Genomic DNA, 19,373 nt, shown 5'->3' on the forward strand with positions numbered 1-19,373 from the left:
CCCCATGTGCAGTTGCAAACCGTAGTCTGGCTATTTTATGGCAGTTTTGGAGCAGTGGCTTCTTCCTTGCTGAGCGGCCTTTAAGGTTATGTCGATATAGGACTCGTTTTACTGTGGATATAGATACTTTTGTACCTGTTTCCTCCAGCATCTTCACAAGGTCCTTTGCTGTTGTTCTGGGATTGATTTGCACTTTTCGCACCAAAGTACGTTCATCTCTAGGAGACAGAACACGTCTCCTTCCTGAGGGGTATGACGGCTGTGGTCCCATGGTGTTTATACTTGTGTACTATTGTTTGTACAGATGAACGTGGTACCTTCAGGCGTTTGGAAATTGCTCCCAAGGATGAACCAGACTTGTGGAGGTCTATATATTTTTTTCTGAGGTCTTGGCTGATTTCTTTTGATTTTCCCATGATGTCAAGCAAAGAGGCACTGAGTTTGAAGGTAGGCCTTGAAATACATCCACAGGTACACCTCCAATTGACTCACATGATGTCAGCCTATCAGAAGCTTTTAAAGCCATGATAGGTAATGTATGCACTCACTAACTGTAAGTCGCTCTGGATAAGAGCGTCTGCTAAATGACTAAAATGTAAATGTAAATATCATTTTCTGGAATTTTCCAAGCTGTTTAAAGGCACAGTCAACTTAGTGTATGTAAACTTCTGACCCACTGGAATTGTGATACAGTGAATTATAAGTGAAATAATCTGTCTGTAAACAATTATTGGAAAAATTACTTGTGTCATGCACAAAGTAGATGTCTTAACCGACTTGCCAAAACTATAGTTTGTTAACAAGAAATTTGTGGAGTGGTTGAAAAACGAGTTTTAATGACTCCAACCTAAGTGTATGTAAACTTCCAACTTCAACTGTATGTATGGAGCATTATGTATTTACTGTTTTATTCACGTTTTCAAGTACTGGTGACAAATCATGCATTCCGATTCTTGCATAGATTGAAATGGACACATATGATGTGTGTCAAATACTTTTTTGAAGGTTGTACTGGTTATGATGAGCTAATGCTAAGCTATTTGCCAGCTATGTGTGGCGCCATGTTTGTTGACATCATACAATGCATTCTGGTTAGTCACGTAAGCATATGTTAGACCAAACATGTTATAACAAAACGAGGTGAAGGGATGGTTTACTCGACTGACTTATGGTGCTTAAGACAACTCAGGGTCAAATCATGACGTCAGCTTTCTTCAGGTCGGAAAGTCGGAGCTCTAGAAAGAGGCGAGAGTTCCTGAGTTGGAATTCCGAGTTGGATGACCGTTCAATTTTTTTGTGCAAATGTATTCACAATTAAAAACAAAAATACCTTATTTACATAAGTATTCAGACCCTTTGCTATGAGACTCGAAATTGAGCTAAGGTGCATCCTGTTTCCATTGATCATCCTTGAGATGTTTCTATAACTTGATTGGAGTCCGCCTGTGGTAAATTCAATTGATTGGACATGAGTTGGAAAGGCACACACCTGTCTATATAAGGTCCCACAGTTGACAGTGCATGTTAGAGCAAAAACCAAGCCATGAGGTTGAAGGAATTGTCCGTAGAGCTCTGAGACAGGATTGTGTCGAGGCACAGATCTGGGGAAGGGTACCAAAAAACGTCTGCAGCATTGAAGGTCCCCAAGAACACAGTGGCCTCCATCATTCTTAAATGGAAGAAGTTTGGAACCACCAAAACTCTTCCAAGAACTGTCCGCCCGGCCAAACTGGGCAATCGGGGGAGATGGGCCTTGGTCAGGGAGGTGACCAAGAACCCGATGGTCACTATGACAGACCTCCAGAGTTCCTCTGTGGAGATGGGAGAACCTTCCAGAAGGACAACCATCTCTGCAGCACTCCACCAATCAGGCCTTTATGGTAGAGTGGCCAGACGGAAGCCACTCCTCTGTAAAATACACATGACAGCTCGCTTGGAGTTTGCCAAAAAGCACCTAAAGGACTCTCGGACCATGAGAAACAAGATTCTCTGGTCTGATGAAACCAAGATTGAACTCTTTGGCCTGAATGCCAAGCTTCACATCTGGAGGGAACCTGGCACATTCCCTACGATGAAGCATGGTGGTGGCAGCATCATGCTGTGGGGATGTTTTTCAGCGACAGGGACCCGGTTAGACTAGTCAGGATCGAGGGAAAGATGAACGGAGCAAAGTACAGAGAGATCCTTGATGAAAACCTGCTCCAGAACGCTCAGGACCTCAGACTGGGGCGAAGGTTCACCTTTCAACAGGACAACGACCCTAAGCACACAGCCAAGACAATGCAGGAGTGGCTTCGGACAAGTCTCTGAATGTCCTTGAGTGGCCCAGCCAGAGCCCTGACTTGAACCTGATCTAACATCTCTGGAGAGACCTGAAAATAGCTGTGCAGCGACGCTCCCCATTCAACCTGACAGAGCTTGAGAGTATCTGCAGAGAAGAATTGGAGAAACTCCCCAAATGTATTTATTTATTTTATTTAACCTTTATTTAACCAGGTAAGCCAGTTGAGAACAAGTTCTCATTTACAACTGCGACCTGGCCAAGATAAAGCAAAGCAGTGCGATAAAAACAACAACACAGAGTTACATACAGTGGGGGAAAAAAGTATTTAGTCAGCCACTATTTGTGCAAGTTCTCCCACTTAAAAAGATGAGAGAGGCCTGTAATTTTCATCATAGGTACACGTCAACTATGAAAGACAAATTGAAAGACAAATTGTAGGATTTTTTATGAATTTATTTGCAAATTATGGTGGAAAATAAGTATTTGGTGCCACAAGGCAAGACTCCGGTAGTATGGGAGTAGGCTCAACGGACCTCTCCTCCGTGTCATACCGCCGGGACAGTGCATCTGCCTTGCCATTCTGGGACCCAGGGATGTACGTGATTTTAAATACGAACCTGGTGAGAAACATACTCCATCGAGCCTGGCGAGGGTTCAGTCTCCTCGCTGCCCGAATGTACTCCAGGTTCCGATGGTCAGTCAAAATGAGGAAAGGGTGTTGAGCCCCCTCAAGCCAATGCCTCCACACCTTAAGGGCCTGAACTACAGCTAACAGCTCCCTGTCCCCAACATCATAGTTACGCTCCGCCGGGCTGAGCCTTTTGGAGTAAAAAGCACAGGGGCGGAGTTTAGGTGGCGAGCCGGACCGTTGAGAGAGCACGGCCCCTATACCAGCCTCAGACGCGTCCACCTCAACCTGAAAGGGAATTGTGGGATCCGGATGCGCCAGCACCGGAGCCGACGTAAACAGGTCCTTCAGTCTCCCAAAGGCCCTGTCCGCATCAGCTGACCACCGCAGGCGCACCGGACCCCCTTTCAGAAGGGACGTGATGGGAGCTGCCACCTGTCCAAAACCCCGGATAAACCTCCGGTAGTAATTCGCAAAGCCCAAGAACTGCTGCACCTCTTTTACAGTGGTTGGAGTTTGCCAATTACGCACAGCGGACACACGATCCACCTCCATACTCACCCCTGACGCGGACAACCGATAACCCAAAAAGGAGACCGATTCCTGGAAAAACAGACATTTCTCTGCCTTGACATATAGGTCGTGCTCCAACAGCCTCCTCAATACACGTCGCACCAGGGTTACATGCTCGGCTCGGGTAGACGAGTACACCAGAATATCATCAATGTACACGACCACCCCTTGTCCCTGCATATCCCGGAAAATGTCATCTACGAAGGATTGAAAGACTGATGGACCATTCATCAACCCATATGGCATGACAAGATATTCGAAATGACCTGACGTGGTACTAAACGCTGTTTTCCATTCATCGCCCTCCCTAATGCGCACCAAGTTATACGCGCTCCTGAGATCCAATTTTGTGAAAAACCGCGCCCCATGCAATGACTCCATCATGGTCGCAATCAGAGGGAGTGGATAACTGTATTTCACAGTAATCTGATTGAGACCACGGTAATCAATGCACGGGCGCAACCCTCCATCTTTCTTTTTCACAAAAAAGAAACTCGAAGAGGCGGGGGAAGTGGAAGGCCGAATGTATCCCTGTCTCAAAGATTCGGCTATGTAGGTCTCCATAGCTTTTCTCTCCTCTTGAGACAAAGGATACACATGGTGCTCCTGCCTGGAGATCAATCGCACAATCCCCCTGTCTATGGGGAGGCAACTGCGTCGCCCTAGTTTTGCTAAACACAAGAGCTAAATCCCCATATTCAGGCGGAATGTGCAATGCGGGCACTTGGTTTGGACTTTCCACCGAAGTCGCCCCCACGGAAACACCCAGACATCGCCCCTCACACTGAGCAGACCACCCATCGAGAGCCCTCTGTTGCCACGAAATAGCAGGGTTATGGGTGCTTAACCAGGGAATCCCCAGCACCACTGGGTACGCAGGAGAGTCGATCAGATACAGCTGTATAGTCTCTTCATGACCCCCCTGCGCACACATCCTAAGTGGCGCTGTGACTTCCCTGATCAACCCCGACCCCAACGGACGGCTATCTAAGGCATGAACGGGAAAAGGTTTGTCAACGGGTAGGAGAGGGATCCCTAACTCTAAACAAAACTTTCGATCAACAAAATTCCCAGCTGCGCCTGAATCTACTAGCGCCTTATGCTGGGAATGAGGTGCAACCTGTGGAAAACCAACAGGTATACAAAAGTGCGCAACAGAAAGCTCTGGGTAGGTGGGGCGTCTACTCACCTGGGAGGCCCCCCCAGTGCGTGGCCTGTTGTCCTCTCCCCCGGAGAACCCTCCCCAGCACCTGGCCGCAGTGTGCCCTCCACGACCGCACTTGGTGCAGGAGACAGGCCCCCTCGGGCTCCTCCTACTCCGTTCTCTAGCGCCGGCACCCCCGAGCTCCATAGGGCTCGGCTCGGAGGTGCCGGAGGGCGGAATGGACGGACCCCCCTCGGGACGTCCACGGGTGGCCAGCAGGGTGTCTAAACGGATGGACATATCAACCAACTGGTCGAAAGTCAGATGGGTATCCCTGCAGGCCAACTCTCGTTGAACGTCCTCCCGGAGGCTACACCGAAAATGGTCAATGAGAGCCCGTTCATTCCACCCTGCATCCGCCGCTAGAGTCCGGTACTCCAAAGCAAACGCCTGTGCGCTCCTCCTCCCCTGTCTCAAGTGGACTAGCCGCTCCCCCGCCGCTTTGCCCTCAGGTGGATGGTCAAACACGGCCTTGAAGCGGCGGGAGAACTCGGCGTAGGAGATGGTGTTGGCGTCCATCTTCCTCCACTCGGCGTTAGCCCACTCCAACGCCTTTCCCGAGAGACAGGAGATGAGGGCGGAAACGCTCTCGTGTCCCGTGGCCAGGTAGAGCTCCACCTGCAGGAGGAACCCCTGACACCCGGCAGCTGTTCCGTCATACGCCCTCGGGAGCGAGAGCCGAATCCTCCTGGGTTCCGGACCTGGGGCTGGTGGACCGGCCGATGGGGTGGACAGGGTAGGTGGAGGTGTGGGTACCCTGCTGGCTTCCCATCGGTGCAGGGTGTTGATCACGTCCTGTAGAGCGGTCTCCAGTTGTCTTATCTGGCCCTCCTGCCAATGGATATGCTCCTCGAGCGACACAGGTGTCACAGCCGATCCTGCTGATTCCATAATGGTGTGTTATTCTGTCAGTGGGTGCTGTAGGTGGGTGTGGTGCAGGAATCAGATGCAGGACGCAGAAAGATAAGTCCAATAGACTTTAGTGAACGGCACACTCAAATTCACGAGTCAAACGCCCGGAGGCGAGAAAGTCCGCACACAGGCGAACACCAAAAGGCGCACAAAACAGTGCGTAAATAAACCTCCTAACACAGAGGAGGAAAATACGAAAATGCACAAGGCAAACAGTAGCGCACAAAACACGACAGCGAAACAATAACACACAAACACAGACACACACAACGAGAACTAAATAGAACACTAACGAGGACTAACTAGACACAGGTGTGCAACATCAAGACCAAACCAAACGAACATGAAACATAGATCGGTGGCAGCTAGTACTCCGGAGACGACGACCGCCGAAGCCTGCCCGAACCAGGAGGAGGAGCAGCCTCGGCCGAAACCGTGACAGTACCCCCCTTGACGCGCGGCTCCAGCCGTGCGCCGACCCCGGCCTCGGGGGACGACCAGGAGGACGCGGAGCAGGGCGCGCGGGATGGTCCCGGTGGAACTCCGACAGGAGAGATGGGTCTAGGATGTCCCTCCGCGGCACCCAGCACCGCTCCTCCGGGCCGTACCCCTCCCACTCCACGAGATACTGGAGACCCCCATCCGGCGTCTGGAGTCCAAGATGGACCGAACGGTGTACGCGGAGCCCCCTCGATGTCCAATGGGGGGGCGGAGGAGTCTCTCCTATCTCATTGTCCTGGAGTGGACCAGCTACCACCGGCCTGAGAAGAGACACATGGAACGAGGGGTTAATATTCTTATATTCAACAGGTAGATGTAACCTATAACACACCTCGTTCAATCTTCTCAGGACTTTAAAGGGGCCCCATAAACCGCCCGACCCAGCTTCCGGCAGGGCAGGCGGAGGGGCAGGTTTCTGGTAGAGAGCCAGACTCGATCTCCGGGTGCGTACACCGGCCCCTCACTGCGGTGGAGATCGGCGCTCGCCTTGTGACGAAGGACGGCCCGCTGCAGGTGGACGTGGGCAGCGTTCCACGTCTCTTCCGAGCGCCTCATCCAATCATCCACCGCAGGGGGCCTCGATCTGGCTCTGCTGCCACGGTGCCAGAACCGGCTGGTAACCTAATACACATTGAAAAGGGGTTAGGTTAGTAGAGGAGTGGCGGAGAGAGTTCTGGGCCATCTCGGCCCAGGGAATGTAACGCGCCCACTCCTCAGGCCGGTCCTGGCAATACGACCTCAGAAACCTACCCACATCCTGGTTGACACGTTCCACCTGCCCGTTACTCTCGGGTGGTACCCCGAGGTAAGGCTAACCGAGACCCCCAAACGCTCCATAAACGCTCTCCACACACGGGAGGTAAACTGGGGGCCTCGATCAGACACTATATCCTCGGGGACCCCGTAATGCCGGAAGACGTGGGTAAATAGGGCCTCAGCGGTCTGTAGGGCAGTAGGAAGACCCGACATAGGGAGAAGACGACAGGCCTTAGAGAACCGGTCCACAACGACCAGGATGGTGGTATTCCCCTGAGAGAGGGGAAGGTCTGTTACAAAATCCACCGAGAGGTGGGACCATGGTCGTTGTGGAACGGGTAGGGGCTGTAACTTACCCCTGGGCAGATGTCGGGGCGCCACACTGGGCGCACACCGAGCAGGAGGAGACGTAAACCCTCACATCCCTAGCCAAAGTAGGCCACCAGTATTTAGTGCTAAGGCAATGCACTGTCCGGCCAATACCCGGATGTCCTGAGGAGGGTGACGTGTGAGCCCAGTAGATGAGTCGATCCCGAATCTCGAGCGGAACGTACCTCCGACCCTCAGGACATTGTGGAGGGCTGGGGTCGTGCACGCAACGCTCGCTCGATCTCGGCATCGACCTCCCACACCACCGGTGCCACAAGGCAAGACTCCGGTAGTATGGGAGTAGGCTCAACGGACCTCTCCTCCGTGTCATACCGCCGGGACAGTGCATCTGCCTTGCCATTCTGGGACCCAGGGATGTACGTGATTTTAAATACGAACCTGGTGAGAAACATACTCCATCGAGCCTGGCGAGGGTTCAGTCTCCTCGCTGCCCGAATGTACTCCAGGTTCCGATGGTCAGTCAAAATGAGGAAAGGGTGTTGAGCCCCCTCAAGCCAATGCCTCCACACCTTAAGGGCCTGAACTACAGCTAACAGCTCCCTGTCCCCAACATCATAGTTACGCTCCGCCGGGCTGAGCCTTTTGGAGTAAAAAGCACAGGGGCGGAGTTTAGGTGCGAGCCGGACCGTTGAGAGAGCACGGCCCCTATACCAGCCTCAGACGCGTCCACCTCAACCTGAAAGGGAATTGTGGGATCCGGATGCGCCAGCACCGGAGCCCGACGTAAACAGGTCCTTCAGTCTCCCAAAGGCCCTGTCCGCATCAGCTGACCACCGCAGGCGCACCGGACCCCCTTTCAGAAGGGGACGTGATGGGAGCTGCCACCTGTCCAAAACCCCGGATAAACCTCCGGTAGTAATTCGCAAAGCCCAAGAACTGCTGCACCTCTTTTACAGTGGTTGGAGTTTGCCAATTACGCACAGCGGACACACGATCCACCTCCATACTCACCCCTGACGCGGACAACCGATAACCCAAAAAGGGAGACCGATTCCTGGAAAAACAGACATTTCTCTGCCTTGACATATAGGTCGTGCTCCAACAGCCTCCTCAATACACGTCGCACCAGGGTTACATGCTCGGCTCGGGTAGACGAGTACACCAGAATATCATCAATGTACACGACCACCCCTTGTCCCTGCATATCCCGGAAAATGTCATCTACGAAGGATTGAAAGACTGATGGACCATTCATCAACCCATATGGCATGACAAGATATTCGAAATGACCTGACGTGGTACTAAACGCTGTTTTCCATTCATCGCCCTCCCTAATGCGCACCAAGTTATACGCGCTCCTGAGATCCAATTTTGTGAAAAACCGCGCCCCATGCAATGACTCCATCATGGTCGCAATCAGAGGGAGTGGATAACTGTATTTCACAGTAATCTGATTGAGACCACGGTAATCAATGCACGGGCGCAACCCTCCATCTTTCTTTTTCACAAAAAAGAAACTCGAAGAGGCGGGGGAAGTGGAAGGCCGAATGTATCCCTGTCTCAAAGATTCGGCTATGTAGGTCTCCATAGCTTTTCTCTCCTCTTGAGACAAAGGATACACATGGTGCTCCTGCCTGGAGATCAATCGCACAATCCCCCTGTCTATGGGGAGGCAACTGCGTCGCCCTAGTTTTGCTAAACACAAGAGCTAAATCCCCATATTCAGGCGGAATGTGCAATGCGGGCACTTGGTTTGGACTTTCCACCGAAGTCGCCCCCACGGAAACACCCAGACATCGCCCCTCACACTGAGCAGACCACCCATCGAGAGCCCTCTGTTGCCACGAAATAGCAGGGTTATGGGTGCTTAACCAGGGAATCCCCAGCACCACTGGGTACGCAGGAGAGTCGATCAGATACAGCTGTATAGTCTCTTCATGACCCCCTGCGCACACATCCTAAGTGGCGCTGTGACTTCCCTGATCAACCCCGACCCCAACGGACGGCTATCTAAGGCATGAACGGGAAAAGGTTTGTCAACGGGTAGGAGAGGGATCCCTAACTCTAAACAAAACTTTAGATCAACAAAATTCCCAGCTGCGCCTGAATCTACTAGCGCCTTATGCTGGGAATGAGGTGCAACCTGTGGAAAACCAACAGGTATACAAAAGTGCGCAACAGAAAGCTCTGGGTAGGTGGGGCGTCTACTCACCTGGGAGGCCCCCAGTGCGTGGCCTGTTGTCCTCTCCCCCGGAGAACCCTCCCCAGCACCTGGCCGCAGTGTGCCCTCCACGACCGCACTTGGTGCAGGAGACAGGCCCCCTCGGGCTCCTCCTACTCCGTTCTCTAGCGCGGCACCCCCGAGCTCCATAGGGCTCGGCTCGGAGGTGCCGGAGGGCGGAATGGACGGACCCCCTCGGGACGTCCACGGGTGGCCAGCAGGGTGTCTAAACGGATGGACATATCAACCAACTGGTCGAAAGTCAGATGGGTATCCCTGCAGGCCAACTCTCGTTGAACGTCCTCCCGGAGGCTACACCGAAAATGGTCAATGAGAGCCCGTTCATTCCACCCTGCATCCGCCGCTAGAGTCCGGTACTCCAAAGCAAACGCCTGTGCGCTCCTCCTCCCCTGTCTCAAGTGGACTAGCCGCTCCCCGCCGCTTTGCCCTCAGGTGGATGGTCAAACACGGCCTTGAAGCGGCGGGAGAACTCGGCGTAGGAGATGGTGTTGGCGTCCATCTTCCTCCACTCGGCGTTAGCCCACTCCAACGCCTTTCCCGAGAGACAGGAGATGAGGGCGGAAACGCCTCGTGTCCCGTGGCCAGGTAGAGCTCCACCTGCAGGAGGAACCCCTGACACCCGGCAGCTGTTCCGTCATACGCCCTCGGGAGCGAGAGCCGAATCCTCCTGGGTTCCGGACCTGGGGCTGGTGGACCGGCCGATGGGGTGGACAGGGTAGGTGGAGGTGTGGGTACCCTGCTGGCTTCCCATCGGTGCAGGGTGTTGATCACGTCCTGTAGAGCGGTCTCCAGTTGTCTTATCTGGCCCTCCTGCCAATGGATATGCTCCTCGAGCGACACAGGTGTCACAGCCGATCCTGCTGATTCCATAATGGTGTGTTATTCTGTCAGTGGGTGCTGTAGGTGGGTGTGGTGCAGGAATCAGATGCAGGACGCAGAAAGATAAGTCCAATAGACTTTAGTGAACGGCACACTCAAATTCACGAGTCAAACGCCCGGAGGCGAGAAAGTCCGCACACAGGCGAACACCAAAAGGCGCACAAAACAGTGCGTAAATAAACCTCCTAACACAGAGGAGGAAAATACGAAAATGCACAAGGCAAACAGTAGCGCACAAAACACGACAGCGAAACAATAACACACAAACACAGACACACACAACGAGAACTAAATAGAACACTAACGAGGACTAACTAGACACAGGTGTGCAACATCAAGACCAAACCAAACGAACATGAAACATAGATCGGTGGCAGCTAGTACTCCGGAGACGACGACCGCCGAAGCCTGCCCGAACCAGGAGGAGGAGCAGCCTCGGCCGAAACCGTGACACACCTTTGGCAGCGATTGCAGCTGTGAGTCTTTCTGGGTAAGTCTCTAAGAGCTTTGCACACCTGGATTGTACAATATTTGCACATTATTATTTAAAAAATGATTCAAGCTCTGTCAAGTTGGTTGTTGATCATTGCTAGACAGCCATTTTCAAGACAAATTATGCTACCCTCAGCCTATTGGCTACTTAGCTTATTCAAGCCTATTTTGTGCTCTTGTAGGAAAATAATCACTCCCCTATTGCTGACTACACATTATCTATAACTGGGCTAATAACTCAGTAACTAACAAAGAATATGAACAAAATGTGCACACGTGGCTACATGCAGCTCTCATGTGATCTCAAAACAAGTGCATCTACTCACGACCGCTCATGCTGTAAACACAGTCCAGTTCAAAGTAAATGGCACAGATCCATATATGGCAATGGTCTATTTGCATATAGGCCTACTGCAGCTCTGATTGTTTATGCCGCACCGGTCTGTGTATAGTACGGGCTGAGTAGAAGGTGTCAATGCAATAGAATCCTACTCCGATGCATTCTGCCTACAACAAAATCTCTTGCATAGTTCATTTTGTTTCGGTATGTTGCATTGAAAGTGGCTAATATTGCGTTGATTCGATCACAATTGCCACAGTAAAGGGAAACGTTGATAGTGTTAAGAGGGAAAACTCTAGAACAGTGGTCACCAACCTTTTCTGAGTCAAAATGCAAGCCAAGATCTCCCGTTCAGAATTATTTTTTAACATTACTTAAAAAACGTAAGCCTTTGCAACATTAACCAATTAAAAACAGTACTGTAGCATTGAGGTTTTAGCAGTAAGCTATAGGCCCAATACATTATCACCGCATATTGGCTTTGCTTGAATTGCCTTGCCAATGAATGCATTGTGGTTCAGGACATTTTTTAAAATTATATTTCAAAATTTGAGGTAGGCTATATGATCACACTGGTACTAGATCTGTTGTTGTATTACTTGTAAGGCACAGTTGAGTGAGCATACATTTAAATGTATTCTTATTTTACTGGACTGATGGTGCCTGGATCTGATGGTCAGTCTCAGCGGAGGGAGAGAACAGCAGACTGAGGGTCCGCCTCTCAACATCACTCAGCTCTCCCTTTCCTCCACTGACACTGACCAAAAAGGGACACCGTCTTCCAGCTGATGGCGAAACTCGAGTCGCACCGCATTATTTCTGCCTCATGCACAAATTCATGTTGTTACTCCTATGAACAGAGAAAGTGAAATATTCCTCGATATTAAAAAATACCCAAACCGCTAATAATAACAACAATGCAAGCCTATCGATACACTTTCCTACTCATTCATTACTGCTGCAGTGCTTGTTATAGCGCTGAGTGGAAATAGGAAGAACGTGATTTTTATGGCTTATAAAAGTGTTGAATACAAAGTGTTGACGGTGCTGAGTAAGAACTTAAACATGAACTCACTCAATAAAACAGTATATCTTTGCTGTATTCGTTGACAATCTCTCTCTAGTCATTTTTATTTTATTTATTTATTTAACGAGGCAAGTGAGTTAATTACAAATTCTTATATACAATGACGGCTTACCAAAAGGTCTCCTGCGGGGATGGGGGATGGGATTTAAAATATATATTTTTTAAATCGCCGCCAAAGAGGACGACCCCGAGGACGAGGAGTGGGCCGGTCAGGGTGGCGACGGTGGAAGTCCCGAATTAGGTTGGGGTCCAGAACGTCCCCAGCCGGAACCCAGCTCCTCTCCTCCGGACCATACCCCTCCCAGTCCACCAGGTAACGGAGCCGTACCCCACGGAACCTGGAGTCCAGCAGGTCCCTCACCGCATACGCCGGACTCCCGTCAATGTCCAGGGGCGTACCCCAGGGGACGGCATCCACTTGAGGACCAGGAACCACCGGCCTGAGGAGAGACACAAGAAAAGTGGGTGAGTCACGGTAGTGAGGGGGAAGGAGCAGCCAGTATGATACCTAATTTATCCGGCGGAGGACCTTAAATGGCCCCACAAACCGGGGGCTCAGTTTCTTGCAGGGCAGGCGGAGGGAGAGGTTTTTTGTGGACAGCCAGACACGATCACCAGGCTGTAAAACGGGGGCCTCACTGCGGTGGCGGTCAGCTTGGTCCTTCTGCCGACGAATGGCCCTCTGGAGATGGACATGGGCGGCGTCTCAGACCTTTCCGGCCCTGCGGAACCACTCGTTGACAGCCGGCGCATCGGTCTAGCTGGGTTTCCAAGGAGCCAGGGCCGGCTGGTATCCCAGGACGCGCTGGAAGGGAGTGAGCCCTGTGGAGGAGTGAACGAGGGAGTTCTGGGCATATTCTGCCCAGGGTAGAAACCTGCCAGGCCTGACAGTGGCAACGAAGAAACCTCCCCAGCTCCTGGTTCCTACGCTCCACCTGCCCATTCGACTGAGGCCTATCCCCGGAAGTGAGGATGGCCGTGGCCCGATCTTCTCCAGGAAAGCCTTCCACACACGGGAGGGGAATTGGGGCCCACGGTCCAAGACGATGTCCTCCGGAAGTCCATAATGCCGGAAGAGCTGTTGGAACAGGACCTCAGCGACCTGGAGAGCAGAAGGAAGACCAGTTAGTGGCAAAATATGGCATGATTTGGAGAAACGATCTACGACCACCAGGAGTGTGGTGAAGTCGTCAGAACGTGGGAGGTCGGTGACAAAGTCTATGGACAGGTGTGACCAAGGTCGCTGAGGCACTGGGAGAGGAACTAGTTTGCCTGCTGGGGCATTCCAAGGTGTCTTCGTTTGGGCACATACGGAACAGGAGTTGATATAGCGGGAGACATCAGTACCCAAGGTGGGCCACCAGTATGTTTGTGAGAGAGAATGTAGGGTGCGCATCATACCGGAGTGCCCTGCCGTAAGGGTGGTGTGCGCCCAGATCAGCAGGCGGTCACGGACCCTGGTGGGTACATACACGCGCCCCGGAGGGGCGTTGGCAGGCGCTGGGTCCTCCTGAGCCGCCAGGCGGATGTCTTCGTCCACATCCCAAATGACAGGTGCCACAATGAGAGACGGAGGCAGGATAGGACCCCCCAGATCCTTCCTTTCTCCGGTATGGTGCATCCTGGAGATTGCGTCGGCTTTCACATTCTGGGATCCTGGGCGGTAGGACAGAATAAACTGAAAGCGAGTAAGAAATTGGGCCCACCTGGCTTGATGAGAGTTCATCCGTTTCGCTGCCCGTATGTGCTCCAAATTCCGGTGGTCAGTGAGAATCCGGAATGGATGTACTGCGCCCTCCAGCCAATGTCTCCATTCCTCCAGAGCGAGAACCACCGCCAACAGCTCCCTGTCTCCAACTCCAAAATTCCTCTCTGCGGGGGTAAGCTTTTTCGAGAAGAAAGCACAGGGGTACATTCTCTCTGGCTTACCTTGCCACTGGGAGAGGACCCAACCCACGCCCTCCTCAGATGCGTCCACCTCCAGGATGAAAGGACAAGCTGGATCTGGGTGTTTTAGGAGGGGCGCTGTGGTGAACCTCTCCTTCAGCCTCTTGAAGGCAGCGTCAGCCTCAGGGTTCCAAGCCAGCTTCTGAGCCCCCCCCCTTAAGGAGAGAGGTGAGCGGGGCGGCTATGGAGCTGAAGGACCTGATGAAATGCCGGTAGAAATTTGAGAAGCCCAGGAAGCTCTGTAGGGCCTTGATGGTGGTGAGACTGGCCATGACCTGACAACGTCCGTCTTCGCTCTTTCCATGAACACCCCCTGAGGACTGATCCTGTATCCCAGGAAGGAGATGGCCTGTTGGTGGAATTCGCATTTCTCCCCCTTCACCAACAGGCTGTGTTCCCGGAGGCGGAGTAGGACCGCTCTGACGTCCCTGACGTGCTCCTCGAACGTAGCTGAGTAGATCAGGATATCGTCGATGTACACCACCACCTGTCTACTCAGCATGTCTTGGAACACGTAATTGACGAAGGACTGGAACACGGAAGGTGCGTTGGCGAGGCCGTAGGGCATGACACAGTATTCATAGTGGCCTGAGGTAGTGCTGAATGCAGTCTTCCACTCATCTCCTTCCCGGATTTGGATCAGGTTGTAGGCACTCCTCAGGTCCAACTTGGTAAAGTACCGGGCCCCTCACAGCTGCTTGATGGCCGACGGAACCAGAGGGAGGGGGTACCGGTACTTGGTGGTGACTGTGTTCAGCCCCCAGTAGTCAATGCACGGTCTCAGTCCTCAGTCTTTTTTGGCCACGAAGACGAAGCTGGCGGAGGCAGGAGAGGTAGAGTGTCTGATGAACCCCTGTTTCAGGGTCTCCGCCACATACTTCTCCATGGCCTCAGTCTCCGCTATGGAGAGGGAGTAAATGCGACTCTTCGGGGGGTGTTGTCCCTCCAGCAGGTCAATGGTGCAGTCCCAGGGCCTGTGAGGAGGGAGACACTTAGCCTTGGAGGCAGAGAAGACATTGGAGAGATCTGCGTACTCACGTGGAATGTTGGGCTGGAGGGCGGACTCCGGACTCTCCACTGACGTGGAACAACAAACCACCGGCAGGCAGGTCCTCCTGCATGAGGGGGACCAGGCTGTAATCCTCTTGGTGATCCAATTGATGGTGGGATTGTGTAGTCTGAGCCAGGGCAATCCCAAAATGATCCGGTGAAGGGACGATGTGGAAGGACAGCTCCTCGTGGTGCTCCGGTAGTGTGGGAATGGTGATGGTGATGGGGAGAATGACGTGCGTAATTGTGCCTGATCCAAGTGGTTTATTGTCCAGCGAGGTGACGTGTAGCGGAGAAGGCAGTGTCATGGTGGGCAACCCCCATTCAGAGACCAGCTCCCTATCAATAAGGTTCCCCGCTGATCCGGAATCTATTATTGCCATGGAAAGCGAAGAGAAGGAAGAACCATTCACCATTAGGGGAACTAAAAACAATGGTTTGGTGACAGGTGATGACGGAACACTCACGGAGCGGCGACAGGAGTCATACCACCTAGATAGGGAGCCGCCAGGAGATCTGTGGTCCGTGGTGGTGTAGGGGGTGCTGCCCACCTCCATGGGTGAGGACTCGGAGGCAGGGCGGCTTCCATAGCTCAGATGGGGTGAGCGTCGAGGCTCCGGGAGGTGTTGGGAACGTCGTCGGCCTCTCGACATGTCGTCAAGAAAAATGGACGTGGCGATGAGGGTATCAAGGTCCATCTCGTCATCCCGACATGCGAGTTCCGTCGTGATGTCCTCCCGTAAGCCTCTCCTGAAGGCAGTGCACAGAGCACGCTCATTCCAGCCGGAAGACGCCGCCACCGTGCGAAAACTCAGGGCGTACTCGCACGCGGCCCCCTCTCCCTGTTGTAGCCGGAGGAGACACTCACCCCCGTCCTTTCCCTCCGTGGGATAATTGAACACTGCCCTGAACCAAGCGAGGAAGATGGAGTAGGGAAGCGCCGTGGCCTCACCTCCTTCCCAGACTGCTGTAGCCCTTCCCAGCGTCTTTCCCTTCAGTAGTGAAATCACCAGCGCTATCCTGGCTTGGTCCGATGGAGATGCACCACGCTGATGCTCCAGATACAGTGAAACCTGTAGCAGGAAGCCTCTACATTTTGTCGTTTTCCCGTCATAGCACTCTAGCAGGGCGAGGGGTCCCTCAGACGTTGGTGATAGCCCGGGAGGAGGTGGACTGGGTGCACTCGCCGCTCCCTGAGGTGGAACCGGAGCGATGGTCAGTTTATGCAGCGTTTGGAGCACTTCCTGCATGGCGGCGTTCAGCTGGGCAATCTGCTGCTGGTGTTGGTCGAGGCGCTGGGAAACTCCAGGAGGATTACCTGTTGCATCCATCTTCGTGATTGGTGTGTGATTCTGTGACGAGTACTGAGGATACGAAGAGGCAGGACGCAGACGCAGGAATCAACAATGTAAAGGTTTACTTAACACTGAGCAAGAGCACAACAAAGTGTGAGTACACGACAAGACACTAACAATCACATACAACACAACACTGAACAGTCCAGGGCTATATAGGGGTGGTGATGAGATGATGAGGTACAGGAGCGCTGGAGGTGATTAGGGTGCATTGGGTTTCCATTCCGGTGTTGCCGAGGTGGTGCGCTCAGACCGGTGGCTCAGTAGACCGGCGAATCAGAGCGCCTGAGGGGAGCAACGGGAGGAGACGTGACAAGGATGGTCATCTGAATCAGGGTTAGTTTGGCAGCTGGGGTGAAAGAGGAGCAATTACGATAGAGGAAACCAAGTCTAGATTTAACCTTAGCCTGCAGCTTTGATTTGTGCTGAGAGAAGGACAGTGTACCGTCTAGCCATACTCCCAAGTACTTGTATGATGTGACTACCTCAAGATCTAAACCATCAGAGGTAATAATCACACCAGTGGGGAGAGGGGCATTCTTCTTACCAAACCACATGACCTTTGTTTTGGAGGTGTTCAGAACAAGGTTAAGGGCAGAGAAAGCTTTTTGAACACTAAGAAAGCTTTGTTGAAGAACGTTTAACACAAAATCCGGGGAAGGGCCAGCTGAGTATAAGACTGTATCATCTGCATATAAATGGAGGAGAGAGCTTCCTACTGCCTGAGCTATGTAGTTGATATAAATTGAGAAGAGCGTGGGGCCTAGGATCAAGCCTTGGATTATTCCCTTGGTGACAGGCATTGGCTGAGACAGCGGATGTTCTGAGGTGGAGTAACTCTGCCAGATCATGGTCGACCCAGGGGCTGAACCTGTTTTTAATTCTCATTTTCTTTATGGGGGCGTGTTTGTTAACAATACCACTAAAAATATCAAAAAAGAAGGTTGAAGCGTCTTCGACAGAGGGGATCAAGCTGATTCTATACCAATTTACAGTGGCCAGGTCATGAAGGAAGGCTTGCTCATTAAAGTTTTTTAGCAAGTGTCTATGACTAATCAGGACAGGTTGTTTCATTGAGCAGCCATTACGAACACAGGCATCACTAAGGTCATTACAGAAAACACCAGACTGATACCTATCAGGATTATTTGTGAGGATAACATCAAGGAGAGTAGCCTTTTCTCGGTGTTTGGAGTCATACCTTGTGGGATTGGTAATAATCTGAGAAAGATTTAGGGAGTCCCATTGCTTTAGGACTTGGTCAGGTGGTTTAAGCATGACCCAGTTTAGGTCACCTAGCAGGACAAATTCAGATTTAGTGTAAGGGGCCAGGAGAGAGCTTAGAGCATTTAGGGTACAGTCCGGTGCTGATGGTGGCTGATAACACCCGGCAACAGTCAATAAAGAGCTATTTGAAAGTTTAATGCTTAAAACCAGCTAATCAAAATGTTTGGGGACAGACTTGGTGGAGACAACCGAGCACTGAAGGTGTTCATTGGTAAAGATTGCCACTCCACCACCTTTGGAAGATCTGTCTGGCCGAATAAGGTTATAACCAGAAAGGTTAACTTCAATGTTCAAAACACTCTCTTAACCATATCTCAGTAATGACCAACACATCTGGATTGGAGCTGTGAACCTACACTTTCATTTGATCCATTTTAGGTAATAAGCTTCTAGTGTTAACGTGCAGAAAACTTTTAAAAGAGCATAAATCAGCAAAGCAGATATCAGAGCACAAGTCAGAATTGGGGCTAGCAACAGTAGATGGGCCAGGGTGTACATGCACATTTCCAGATATCATCCTCAGTAATACAATCAGGGCACAGCAGAGGACAGGGAGAGCTCTGCAGTGTTGATTTTTTATGACATTTTAATGTGCATCAGATGGCAACAAGATCATATTGTACAGCAATTTCATCAGGTAACATGAATACAAAGCCGGCGAGAGGTGGTTAGAATAGGATGGGAGGCCAAGAGTCCGTGTAACCAATAGAGTCATGAGGCAAATAGCATAAAGCATAAAGCACAATAAATAAATATAACGACTTGGGGCTAGCCATTGTAAGTTCAGAGTCACTCGCCCCAACAGTGCGTGTGACTCATGGTTTTAAACGTTTTGAAATCTCACAGTATCAACCTGGACTTCCTGACGGGCCGCCCCCAGGTGGTAAGGGTAGGTAACAACACATCTGCCACACTGATCCTCAACACGGGGGTCCCTCAGGGGTGCGTGCTCAGTCCCCTCCTGTACTCTCTGTTCACCCATGACTGCATGGCCAGGCACGACTCCAACACCATCATTAAGTTTGCCGACGACACAACAGTGGTAGGCCTGATCACCGACAACGATGAGACAGCCTATAGGGAGGAGGTCAGAGACCTGGCCGTGTGGGGCCAGGACAACAACCTCTCCCTCAACGTGACCAAGACAAAGGAGATGATTGTGGACTACAGGAAAAAAAAGAGGACTGAGCACGCCCCCATTCTCATCGACGGGGCTGTAGTGGAACAGGTTGAGAGCTTCAAGTTCCTTGGTGTCCACATCACCAACGAACTATCATGGTCCAAACACACCAAGACAGTCGTGAAGAGGGCACGACAAAGCCTATTCCCCTCAGGAGACTGAAAAGATTTGGCATGGGTCCTCAGATCCTCAAAAAAATTCTACAGCTGCACCATCGAGAGCATCCTGACTGGTTGCATCACCGCCTGGTATGGCAACTGCTTGGCCTCCGACCGCAAGGCACTACAGAGAGTAGTGCGTACGGCCCAGTACATCACTGGGGCCAA

Source organism: Coregonus clupeaformis, chromosome 8, assembly GCF_020615455.1.
Source record: "Coregonus clupeaformis isolate EN_2021a chromosome 8, ASM2061545v1, whole genome shotgun sequence".
NCBI lineage: Eukaryota > Metazoa > Chordata > Actinopteri > Salmoniformes > Salmonidae > Coregonus > Coregonus clupeaformis.